Here is a 12,261-nt window from a genome sequence, read left to right as displayed (position 1 = left end):
TCTACACTCAACTTTGCCGTTGGTGTTGATGGGAATCCACAACCTTGTTACTTCCGCTATTTTGGATTTGAGGTAATAGTATTTACGTTACTTTTACATGTGATTTACCTCTGTTATAAATCCTCGAGTACTGTGTGTGTCAGCATACCGATCCAGGGGTGACACTTAAGCACAGAGACTTGACCCATTCGGGTCGGGTCGGTACAAGATGGTATCAAAGCACATGTTGACTGTAGGACGTGACCCTAGAAACTGGCAAGCCCATAGCAAAGACTTTTCTCTACAACTTTCCCTTTCAAAAAGATCTTTTACCTCTCTTCTCTTCCGAGCCTATTCAAAAATTCCCTTTAGTGAGACCATACCCCTTTTCCCTTTTGACCACACGAAGATTCGACTGATGGGACCACTCCAAGAAGTACAGGATATCAGACAAGTAAGACCATTCGGAATGAAGAGGATTTTACCATACATTATGATAAAGGAAACTACGGCTGTTGAAGACTCTGAAGACTAGGAGAATTGGATGGCTCTGAAGAATCCCCAGATTTGTGTGACCTAGGAATGCTACCCTTATGGAACTTGGCAGACTATGGGAGTTTTCAATGCCCGAGATCAAGGTGTGTTGGAGAAAGACCGGAGCATGTAGAGTTAAGAACTCAAGGACTTGTCAAGGAAAACCCTAAGGCAGGAGATATCAACTATGGAGAGATAGCTCATGGAAATGACAAGAGAACAACCACAGCTATCCATGATGTTATCGCCCGCTTATGCTATTGTCACCGTGCTGAGTTAAGCATGCATATGCATGGAAGGATTAAGTGGTAGAAGGCTGATGGAGCACCTATCAGCAAGACGAAGTTTTAACCTTAGCCGGTGTATCACCAGGATCTGGAGTGTTACATCAAGAAGTTAAGATGGACCTAAAAGAAGCATTAATTGATAAGGAAGCATTTCATGAAGAACTTAAGACCAGAAGTTGAAAACAGCCAAACTAGAGAAGTAAAACCTTGAGATACAGGAGATTGTCAGGAACTGAAGGACAGTATGACCATGGTTCATGTGAAGGATGTTGAAACCAGAAGTTTGAAATGCAACTCCGGAATATTAAAGGATGTCACGAGAGATTTCACGTCAACAGAGATGATCTTGCCAAAGGAGTTGAGAAGGATAAGCACGATCGGAAGAAGCCATTGGAGACATGAACAAAACTCATAGAGTTAGACGACCTTGAAGATTTATTGACCTTTAGAAGACCAAACCCCTGTTTTGTACCTACGTTAGATGCGACGTTTGTGAGCTTTCATTTGTTTGATGTTTTTTTTCTTTCGACAGCCACAATAAAATCTGTCTTTTCAAAACTTTTGTTTGTATTGTGTGTATCCCTCCCTATCTCTCTTATCTCACCCCAAAACCCATGGACCCAATAGAGGATGAATGGAGATGAGCTTGTATTTTTTGGACCGATGAGTCAATTGGAGATAGACCGATGGATTCAGAACATGGAGGATCACATGGAGAATAACCCTATAGTTGGAAATAATATGACCCAGCATGCTCTTCAGTGCTTTGAAAGAGGTGCTGCTACTTGGTGGAGAATGTACCAAACCATCAATGGATGGCAAGGAGTAACCACTTGGAAAGAATTTAAGTTGACTTTGCCAAAGTCTCGGTTTGTGTCCCAGAAGTTGAAGCCTTATGGAAAGGATATGAAGAAACCTTGTGCGTGCAAGATTTGTGGAGAAATCGGACACACCCATAAAGAACACAAGGATGAATGCCCTAATTGTGAAGGAAGTCACCCAGTTGAAGAATGCCCAACTAGGCAGATTACTTGTTTCTTGTGTGAAGGAACTACCCACTACCCTGCTCAGTGTCACATTTACCCCATGGTACAAAGAACCATCCAGCAGAAGAAAGAAGCAATGAGAGGAGCCCTTATGGAAAGTTTAGAAGAACCTGTGATGAAGGAAGATGTGGAGGACACACCCAAAGAAGAGCCAATTAAACCCTGCACCAAGTCATGCCATTCATGTGGAGAAGAAGGACACATCTCCTAGAATTGTTTGAATGGGGATTTAGTAGAATTCCCCACAGAGGAAGTAGAGTATGACCCACTGGAATTAGAAGCTCTGATGGGAATGGAAAAGTCCAAAAAGAGAAGTAGATTGGATTCCAGGAAGGATCTGAGTCATGTCACCTGTTATAAGTGCAAGGAGTCACGGCACTACCTCAGCAATTGCCCAAAAAGGAAGCCAAGGACCCAAGTAGGCTACGTAATCACAAGGAAACCTCGAAACCTGTCAGTAGTAATATGTTTTAGTTGTAATGGAGCAGGGCACCTTGCCAGAGAATGCCCCAAGGAGAAGGAGACTTGTGCTAGATAGATGAGTTTGCAACAAAAGAAATGGAGTAGTAGAAGTGAGAACATTTTTTTCCTTCTATATTGAGGTGTTGAGTTGAGACATGTAATGGAGAAGCAAGAGATTGTAATCATTTGAGAATGAATAAAGTAGCATCGTTGGTACTGATATGGATTTTATGAGTTGTTACTCTATGAAGAAGGATTTTGACCATTTTGAGGATATGAGAAATATGGTCTATGGAAGATTTGTGCATTTTAAGGGTGGTAGTACCCTGTAAGAACCTTTGACCCCTGGAAAAGATAAGGATACTCCACTGAGTGGATTTCGGACAAAATGAATACGAGTTTTGTCTCGATATGTGTGATACCCCAAGAGTATGTGGGATGAAGTTGGAGACCGTCAGTTGTTTGGACCAAATGTGATCAAGGAGTCAGAAGAGAATGTTAAGTTGATTCGAGATAGACTAAAGGTAGCTCAGTCCAGGCAGAAGAGTTATGCAGACTTAAAAACGCAAGGAGGAATTCTATGAAATTGGAGACAGAGCATGTCTTCATGTGTTCCCTCTGCGAGGAGTTAAACAATTTGGAGTTAAGGGACAGTTAGCCCCGAGATTTGTAGGACCATACCGAGTTTTGGAGCGTATGAGAGAAGTGGCCTACAAGTTTGAGTTACCCGAAGGACTGTTAGGAGTTCAAGATGTGTTTCACGTTTCCCAGTTGAAGAAGTGCCATGCAGAGATGGCCAATATTCCCCTGTAAGGACGCTTGACCGCGGAAAGGATAATGATGTTCCACGAAGTGGAATATGGACTTCATAAGTATAAGTTTTTATCTCGGTATGAGGGATATCCCACGAGGATGGGGAGATAAATTACTATTGGATATAAAGGAGGTATGATGTCAGAAATATGGATCAATGGAAATTCCATGATGAGTCTGAGTAATCATGTCCTAGTTTGGTGCCAATAGAAGGAAGGAAGACAGTACAATTGGATGGATTTAAGAATACTAGGAAGTTGGAAGATGGAATAATGATAAGTTGCCAGAGGATAAGTTCAAGGTTTACAAGTGATGAGATGGGCCATAACCCACAGGCCCCAGGACCTGCCAAGAAGAAAGCACATTCTTGCTGAAGGAAAAACCCTGGTGGAAGTTACGATCTTATCGACAGACGATTTTATAGGAGTAACGCAAAACCTGAGAGTGGTGAAGGAACGCTAGATGATTGTTTGGCTTGCAGAATCCATGGATTTATCCGAACTTAGTTCATTGACAAGAGAAATTCTGCAATGCTTGTGAGGATGACTGAGTGTTAGAATGCGAGATTCACTAAAGCATATACAGGGTAATGATTTGGGTGCGGGATGGATTGATCACCATACCGACTTACTCTTATTATTCGCCTTGCTATATGGGATGGTAAATCTGAGTGACTTACCTATAGTAGAGAGACGACGATATTAAACCTTGTTTAAGCCTTAGAATGGTATAAGTATTTTTCCCTTGTACAAGGCAGCTTTTGCCAACCGTAGGTTATACGGTGAGGATCACCCAGACCCATTTCCTGCAGGAGAAACCATAAATGGTTGACCACCATGAGATATCGATAGTTGTTTAGTATTGGCGCCAGACCCGACAGCTAAGAAGACCCAGTCTCAGAATAACCTTACCAAGATGAAAGGACAAAAGAATTGAGGAAAATGTTATGCCGTTACCGGAAGAGCTCAGAGAAGGAATTTTCTCGAGGATCTGAGAAGACCCCTGTCAAGAATAAGGATGGAGTATATGAGTATTGATGGGACCGTAACGATGTTTCAAAGGGTGGTAGCACCCCAGACCCCGAAGACGATTGATGGATTTTGAGAAGACCCCGAACCTAACCTATTTCTTTCTAGCCTCTCCGAATCTCGAGGACGAGATTCATTTTAAGGGTGGTAGGTTTGTAACATCCCAAAATTCTAAATTTTGGAATGTTATAATAAATAGATAGATTTGATTAATTGTTTGATTGATTGTCTGAAAGTGAGTGAAATTCGAAACTTTTTGAAAGTTAAATGAGAGGGAATAAAAGGACTTTCCCAAACTTTCACCTTTTTTCTTTTGATCCCCGAGAATTCAAATTCTTTTCATCACAAAACCCTGGAGAGAAGATGACATGACTTCTTCCATTTATTTAAATGACATGGGGTGTTGAAAATATTTGAATTTCATTTGGAAAATATTTCCAATTCTAAAACTTTATGCAACTCAATGATTTTCACGAGAGGAGATAAAATGACTTCTTCAAATTATATGAAATATGAGTTGGGAGTTTCAAAGGATCAAATTCAAAGTCTTTTTGAATTTATTTTCAATTTGGATTATTTGAGTTTTATTCAAATTATTTTTCTCCAAAAATAAAATATATGGAAATTAGGGTAACATGATTCCCTACAATAGAAAATTGGAGAAAAAATTAATTTGAAATCATTTTGGTATTTTAAAAATGTTTTTTGTTGGATTTTAATAGACCAGTAGCACTGTTTGAATTATTAGAATTTATGTGTATTTTATTTAATGCAAGAAAAATGTTCATGTCATAGAAAATCTTTTTCTCAAAATTTTGATATATAATATGCCTATATATAATATTTTTATTTATTTTGCTTTTATTATTTTATTTGTCTGGAAAATAATGTTTAAAAAAAAGAACTTCCCTCACCGACTGGGCCGGCCCAGCTCCTGCCAGGCCGCGGCCCAGCCCAGCTAGCCCATGCCGCTCGTCCCCGAGCTCGGGACGGAGTCCCGAGCCGCGACGCCATCACCGTCGCCTCCGTGCCGCCGCCGGCCTGTTCTTGCCCCTCCTCCACGCATCTCGCCGCCCCTCCCCTCCATAAATAGAGCCACCGCGGACCCCGGCCTCTTTTTCCTCCAACCGGAGCCGCCATCGCCTCCCGCAGCCTCGCAGAAACCTCGCCGGAGTCCGAACTCCGACAAGATCCGCCGCCGTCGCGCCTCGTTCCACCGCCGCCTACGCCCGACGCCACCACCCCCTTCGGACTCGCCTCGCCAAGCCGCTCCTCCCCATCTACTTCGCCGGCGCCGTTGAGCCCCAGAGCCGCCGCCCGCTCGAAGCCGACACCGCTGCTGCCATCTTCTCTGGCGACGCCGATGCCCACCGCCGCGGTAAGCCCGGCTCCTCCCTCGTCCGTTAGATCTAGGGTCAACGGCTAGGATTCGATCTAGTCGTTTTTTTTACGAATCGGTATTTGTTAAATAGCGAACGCTCGCTGTTTACCTCTTCGTAGCGAGCAAATTCGTTAGTTAGCATTCGGTAACGAATGTTCACTTTTTAGATTTCTCATCATTTTCTCTATGGTGTGAATTTGCCAGTACATTCAATGTAGTGACCCGTTTCGGGCTGCAACGTCTCATGTTGCAGGTTTCTTACGACGAGTAAGTGATACGTTAGGGTTATGATTTCTACACTCAACTTTGCCGTTGGTGTTGATGGGAATCCACAACCTTGTTACTTCCGCTATTTTGGATTTGAGGTAATAGTATTTACGTTACTTTTACATGTGATTTACCTCTGTTATAAATCCTCGAGTACTGTGTGTGTCAGCATACCGATCCAGGGATGACACTTAAGCACAGAGACTTGACCCATTCGGGTCGGGTCGCTACAACAATTCATCGGATCTCAACAAACACACCAGAAAAGAAGATTACATCGAATAGATCTCCGAGAAGATCGAGGAAAACTTTGTATTGAGATCTAAAGAGAGAGAAGAAGCCATCTAGCTACTGGCTATGGACCCGTAGGTCTGAATTAAACAACTCACACATCACCGGAGAGGCCATGGAGTTGATGTAGAGGCCCTCCGTGATCAATGCCCCCTCCGGCGGAGCTCCGGAAAAGGCCCCAAGATGGGATCTCTTGGGTACAAAAGGTTGCGGCGGTGGAATTAGGTTTTCGTGGTGCTCCTGGATGTTTGGGGGGTACGTGGATATATATAGGAGGAAGAAGTACGTCAGTGGAGCAACGGAGGGCCCACGAGGGTGGAGGGCGCGCCCAGGGGGGGTAGACGCGCTCCCCTGCCTCGTGCCTTCCTCCCTTGTTGCTTGACACCCACTCCAAGTCTCCTGGATCACGTTTGTTGAGAAAATCATGTTCCCGAAGGTTTTATTCCGTTTGGACTCCGTTTGATATTCCTTTTCTTCGAAAACCTAAAATAGGCAAAAAAAACAGCAATTTTGGCTGGGCCTCTGATTAGTAGGTTAGTCCCAAAAATTATATAAAAGTAAAAAGTAAATCCCATTAACATCCAAAATAGATAATATAATAGCATGGAGCAATCAAAAATTATAGATACTTTGGAGACGTATCACTTATCTGGGAAAACATCTTGAAATTCCTGCAAAATAGAAGATAACAATAAAGGTAGAGTGTGAGAGGTGTTAGCTTTTGGTGCCTCATCGTTGCACGAAAGGTCATAGTGCATGACACTAGGTGGGTTCTCACACATTTCTCTCATCTCACTTGTGGTGGCAAATAGAACTAAGTTCTTCTTGTCGCTCATCGTGGAGTCACTCAATTTGGGCTTGTGGCGCTCACTCTCTTTTTGGTGGCTCGCTCTCTCACTATTGTCTCCACGATGGGTGGCTTGCTTGTCGGCGATCACTTGGCTTGGAGACATGGGATGAAGTACGTACTCCTTTCCCTTCATCTTGATGATGTAGTGGTTCGTTCGGCCATTGTGGATAACTATGGGCATCCAAGGAGAAGGTGGCAAACGGTTATTGGAACAACATCACACCCCAAAGTGTCTTCATAAGCTCCGATGTTGAAGGATACGTGTACTTCATGCTCGACTTGGACAGTGCCGGGGTCGCTAAGCCATTGAACTTTGTATGGATGAGGATGCTTCATCTTTGCCAATTGGAGCTTGGAGCGTAGTTCCTCACTTGCTAAGTTATGGCAACTCCCTCCATTGATGATGACCTTAATGGACCTTCCATTGATGTCGGCCTTGGTGTGGAATATGTGGCATCTTTGGTCTTCTTCTTGTTGATGTCGAAGAGTCAAGACCTTGGAGACAACTAGAGCGGGACTTGAATCTTCTTCACAAAATACTTGATCTTCTTCTTCTTCAGTCACGCGCCGGTGCATTGCCACTTGCTCAAGGGATATCATCTCCTCTTCACTAATGGAGTCATGGGTTCCGTCGTTGTTGAGGATCATGGTGTGCTTATTTGTACACTCAAAGGACTTGTGGACTTGGCCACCGCATGTGAAGCATTTGAAGGAACTCGTCTTGACGGTCTCATCGGTTGGGGTTGATGATGATGAAGCTCTCGGCTTGAAGTTTCTTGTAGTAGGATGATCACTTGGGGTAGTCGAAGATGTTGGAGTCATTGAAGCTTGATTGTTGGAGAAGCCATAGGACTTGGATGAGGACTTGGCATACTTGAGGTCATCTTGGACTTGACGTTCCGCTTTTGTAGCTTGATGCACTAGCTCGATGAGGTCTGAGTATGGTTGGAAGTCGGCGATCTTCTTGATAGGATGGTTGAGTCCATTCAAGAAACATGCCATAGTTTGCTCATCATCTTCCATGACGTTGGCTCTTATCATGGCAATCTCCATCTCCTTGTAGTACTCTTCAACGCTCTTGGTTCCTTGCTTGAGTAGTTGGAGTTTCTTGAAGAGGTCATGATTGTAGTAGGTAGGCACGAAGCGTGCTCTCATGACATCCTTCATTTGCACCTAAGTAGTGATGGGTGGTTCACCTCTTGCCTCTCGGCGCTCGATATTCTTGGAACTCAAGGGATGCCATTGAACTCAAGGGACATATTCTTCTCTTCTTCATAGTTGTGCAAATGGAAGATTTTGTCGACCTTCAATGCCCATGAAAGGTACTCTTCGGGATCATTGCTTCCATTGAACTTGGGCATGGTGAACTTTAGCTTGCCATAGCATTGCTCTTCATTGTGTTGGGGTCGGGGATGATGACGTCCATGTTGTTGATGATTGTCAAACTCGTGTTGCTCTCGATGAGGATGGTTGTCAACCCCATGTTGCTCTTGTCGTGGAGGATTTCCATTGTCTTCATGCTCTTGATGAACTTGATGTTCTTGGCGAGATTGTGGAGGAGCTTATCGAGCTCGACGAGGAACTTGAGGAACTTGACGACCCACGCGAGCTTGAAATCTTCGTTCATGAGCTTCTTCGCGAAGTGCTTTGATGTAGGGTAGGAACCCTAATCGGCTAATCTTTCACGAAAGGAGCGGATCCCGTGATGAACACTAATAACACGAGGAGGGGAATGAGGGAAAACACGGTGGAAACACAAGAGGAACACTAAACCGACAAGAAATAGTCACACATGTGCTAGATCCTCGAATACATAAGATATCACACGGTACACGATCAACTAGGGACGATACAAAGGTAGCTGTTCTTCACGTAAAGGGGTGTTGAATCCGCTTGGGGGATCATCTCCGTAGTAGGCACAATCTCCGACGAAAAGGTAACCAAGTGGATGAGCAAAGCTCTCACACGAATTATGAGCTAAACCTTTGCTAACCCTAGCTAGGATGAATAGGAGGTCTATTTATAGTCTTAGTGCAAATTGGGGGCGAAAGGAGGCGGTACACGGGCTTCAGGCCCGAAACTGGACACAGCCAGGTACCGGACGTCCGCTTGGGGCCGGTCATCCAGTGGCTCATGGGCATCCGGGCGTCCGGAAGTAGCCGATCGTCCGCTGGTTCTGGCTCGGATGTGGAAGTTGCGGATTTCCGGTCTGGGCCGGTCGTCCAGTGGTGTTGGACGTAGGCTCCTTTGGCTCGGGTGCAGGGACACCGGTCGTCTGGTCTGGGCCGGACGTCCGCTCGCTGGGGTTCGACTGGAGCATCAGGCGCCGGACGTCCGGTCCCGACCGGTCATCCGGTGGCTGGGACATTTCCTGTAGCCCTCCTTCTTCTCCGTCTTCTCGTCCATCTTCCTCTTCTTCTTCTCCTTGCTCATTAACTTCTCCATGATACCTGAGTATGCACAATGTGTCCGTATGAGGTAGTAGCCATGTCTCATGTGCATCAAAGTGGAAATTTGAGAAAAGAGATGTCACGTCGGTTTCAAGAGCTCTTGCACATTCTCGTGTCATGGCACTTGGTGAGACGATGGTAGGTCCATGGGGATGACCTTGGGATGCTCCGCATCATCTCCCCTCCCATGGGGAAGATCCGTCCTCGGATCAAATTCTTCATCACCATGGAAGGGCGAGAGGTCTTTGACATTGAAGATATCGCTCATGTTGTACTTGTCGCGCGGGAGGTCGATCTTGTAAGTGTTGTCGTTGTAGCGTGCGAGCACCTTGAAGGGTCCATCCGCTCGTGGTCAAAGTTTGGACTTGCGCTCTTGGGGAAAGCGGTCCTTGCAAAGGTGTAGCCACATGAGATCTCCGGTGTTGAATACCCTAGGTTGCTTGTTGAAGTTGAGCTTGGTCGCAAGGCGTTGCACTTGGCGCTCGATTGTGTTTCTTGTATCTTCATGCACATTCTTGAGATGTGTCACTCGTGCACTTGCGTCCAAATTGATGCGCTCTTGGAGTGGTAGAGGAAGAATGTCCAATGGTGACAATGGGTTGAATCCGTAGACGACCTCGAAGGGGGACTTGCCGGTTGTTGAGTGTCTTGTTTGGTTGTATGCGAACTCGGCGAGAGGTAGGCACTCCTCCTACTCCTTGATGTTCTTCTTGATGAGTACTCGAAGTAGAGCAGAGAGTGTGCGGTTGGTAACTTCCATTTGGCCATCGGTTTGTGGATGATACGCCGTGCAGAAGAGTAGCTTGATTCCGAGCTTGGCGCATAGGGTCTTCCAAAAGTAGCTAAGGAACTTGATGTCGCGGTCCGAGACGATAGTCTTTGGCACTCCATGTAGACGCGGTATTTCCCTACAAAAGAGATTAGAAACATGTGAAGCATCGTCTATCTTGTTGCAAGGAATAAAATGTGCCATCTTAGAGAAACGGTCCACAACGGCAAATACTGAATCCTTTCCATTTCTAGTCCTAGGCAATCCAAGTACGAAATCCATGCTAATGTCTTCCCATGGTTGATATGGAATTGGGAGAGGCATGTAAAGGCCATGGGATTGAGCTTTGGACTTAGCTTTGCGACATGTATAGCATCGGTTGGTGAAGCGGTTGACGTCGCGAAACATCTTGGGCCAAAAATAGTTCTTGGAGAGCATGGCGAAAGTCTTGTCGTATCCAAAATGTCCCATTAAGCCTCGTCCATGAGATTCCTGCAAAAGCAACAAACGATGAGAAGACTCGGGGATGCAAAGCTTGTTAGCTCTCATAAGATATCCATCTTTGATGTAATATCATTCCCAAGAGGTGTGCTTCAAACACTTGGCATAAGGAGTAGCAAAAGTAGGATCGTGCTCATACAAGTTTTATATGCTCAAAGCCAATGACATCCAAATCCAGTTGAGTAACAAGCATGGATATACGTGAAAGGGCATCCACCACAATGTTTTCCTTACCTTTAATGTACTTGATGACATAAGGAAAAGACTCAATAAATTCACTCCATTTAGCATGATGCTTGTTCAACTTGGTTTGGCCTTTAAGGTACTTGAGCGTTTCGTGATTGGTATGAATGATAAATTCATGAGGGCGAAGATAGTGCTCCCATTCATGCAAAACGCGGACTAAAGCATATAGCTCTTTGTCATAGATGGGGTAATTGAGTTGAGCTCCGGAAAGTTTCTCACTGAAGTAAGCTATGGGGCGCTTCTCTTGCGTTAACACGCCTCCTATGCCATTAGCACTAGCATCGCAATGAATCTCAAAGGGTTTGTCAAAGTTGGGTAAAGCAAGCACAGGAGCATGAGTAAGCAAATTCTTAAGCTCATTGAAAGCGGTATCTTGGGATGGTCTCCAAATAAAAGGCGCATTCTTCTTGCTCAAAGCATGAAAAGGCGAAGCAATTGTGCTAAAATCTTTCACAAAGCAACGATAGAAACCCGCAAGGCCAAGAAAACTATGCACTTGAAGCAAGTTGGTTGGTTGCCGCCCAGTCTTAATAACATTGATGTAACACCCCGGATGTAATTTACCTTATATGTATCCCAACTCTTGCCGTTTCCGGTGCTAAGTTATTTTATTTTCCTCGGGTTCGGGTTTTTGTCTTTGTGTGTTGTTGCCTTTGTCATGCATCTCATATCATGTCATTAGGTGCATTGCATTTGCATACATGTTCGTCTCATGCATTCGAGCATTTTCCCCGTTGTCCGTTTTGCATTCCGGCGCTCCTATCTCCTCCGGTGCCCCTTTCCACTTCTTTTCGTGTGTGGGGGTTAAACATTTCCGGATTGGACCAAGACTTGCCATGTGGCCTTGGTTTACTATCCGTAGACCGCCTGTCAAGTTTCGTGCCATTTGGACTTCGTTTGATATTCCAACGGTTAACCGAGGGACCGAGAAGGCCTCGTTTGTGTTGCAGCCCAACACCCCTCCAAAGTGGCCCAAAACCCACCTAAACCTCTCCCATCATCTAGAGCGTTCGATCACGATCGCGTGGCCGCGAACCGCACCTCATTTGGAGCTTCCTAGCTCCCTCTACCTCTATAAATAGTCCACTCCCCGAAATTTTCGTGCGAAACCCTAGCCCCCCCTCCTCCTCTAGCCGCCGAACGAAATCTAGACGGGCGGACACGTCCGCTCTGCCCGTCCGCCGCCACGTGTCCTCCTCCCACTGGCCGCTGACCGTGCCCACATCACCGCCTCAGCCCCGCCGGCCCGCGAGGCCCAGGCTGGGCCCTCCCGTCGCCCGACCGGGCCCGAGCTGCGCCGCGCGCGCCGCCTTCTTCCTCCGCGCCGCCCCGATCCGCCGGAGCGCCGCGCTCCGCC

Source organism: Triticum aestivum, chromosome 7A, assembly GCF_018294505.1.
Source record: "Triticum aestivum cultivar Chinese Spring chromosome 7A, IWGSC CS RefSeq v2.1, whole genome shotgun sequence".
Lineage (NCBI taxonomy): Eukaryota > Viridiplantae > Streptophyta > Magnoliopsida > Poales > Poaceae > Triticum > Triticum aestivum.
This window is presented reverse-complemented; position numbering follows the sequence as displayed.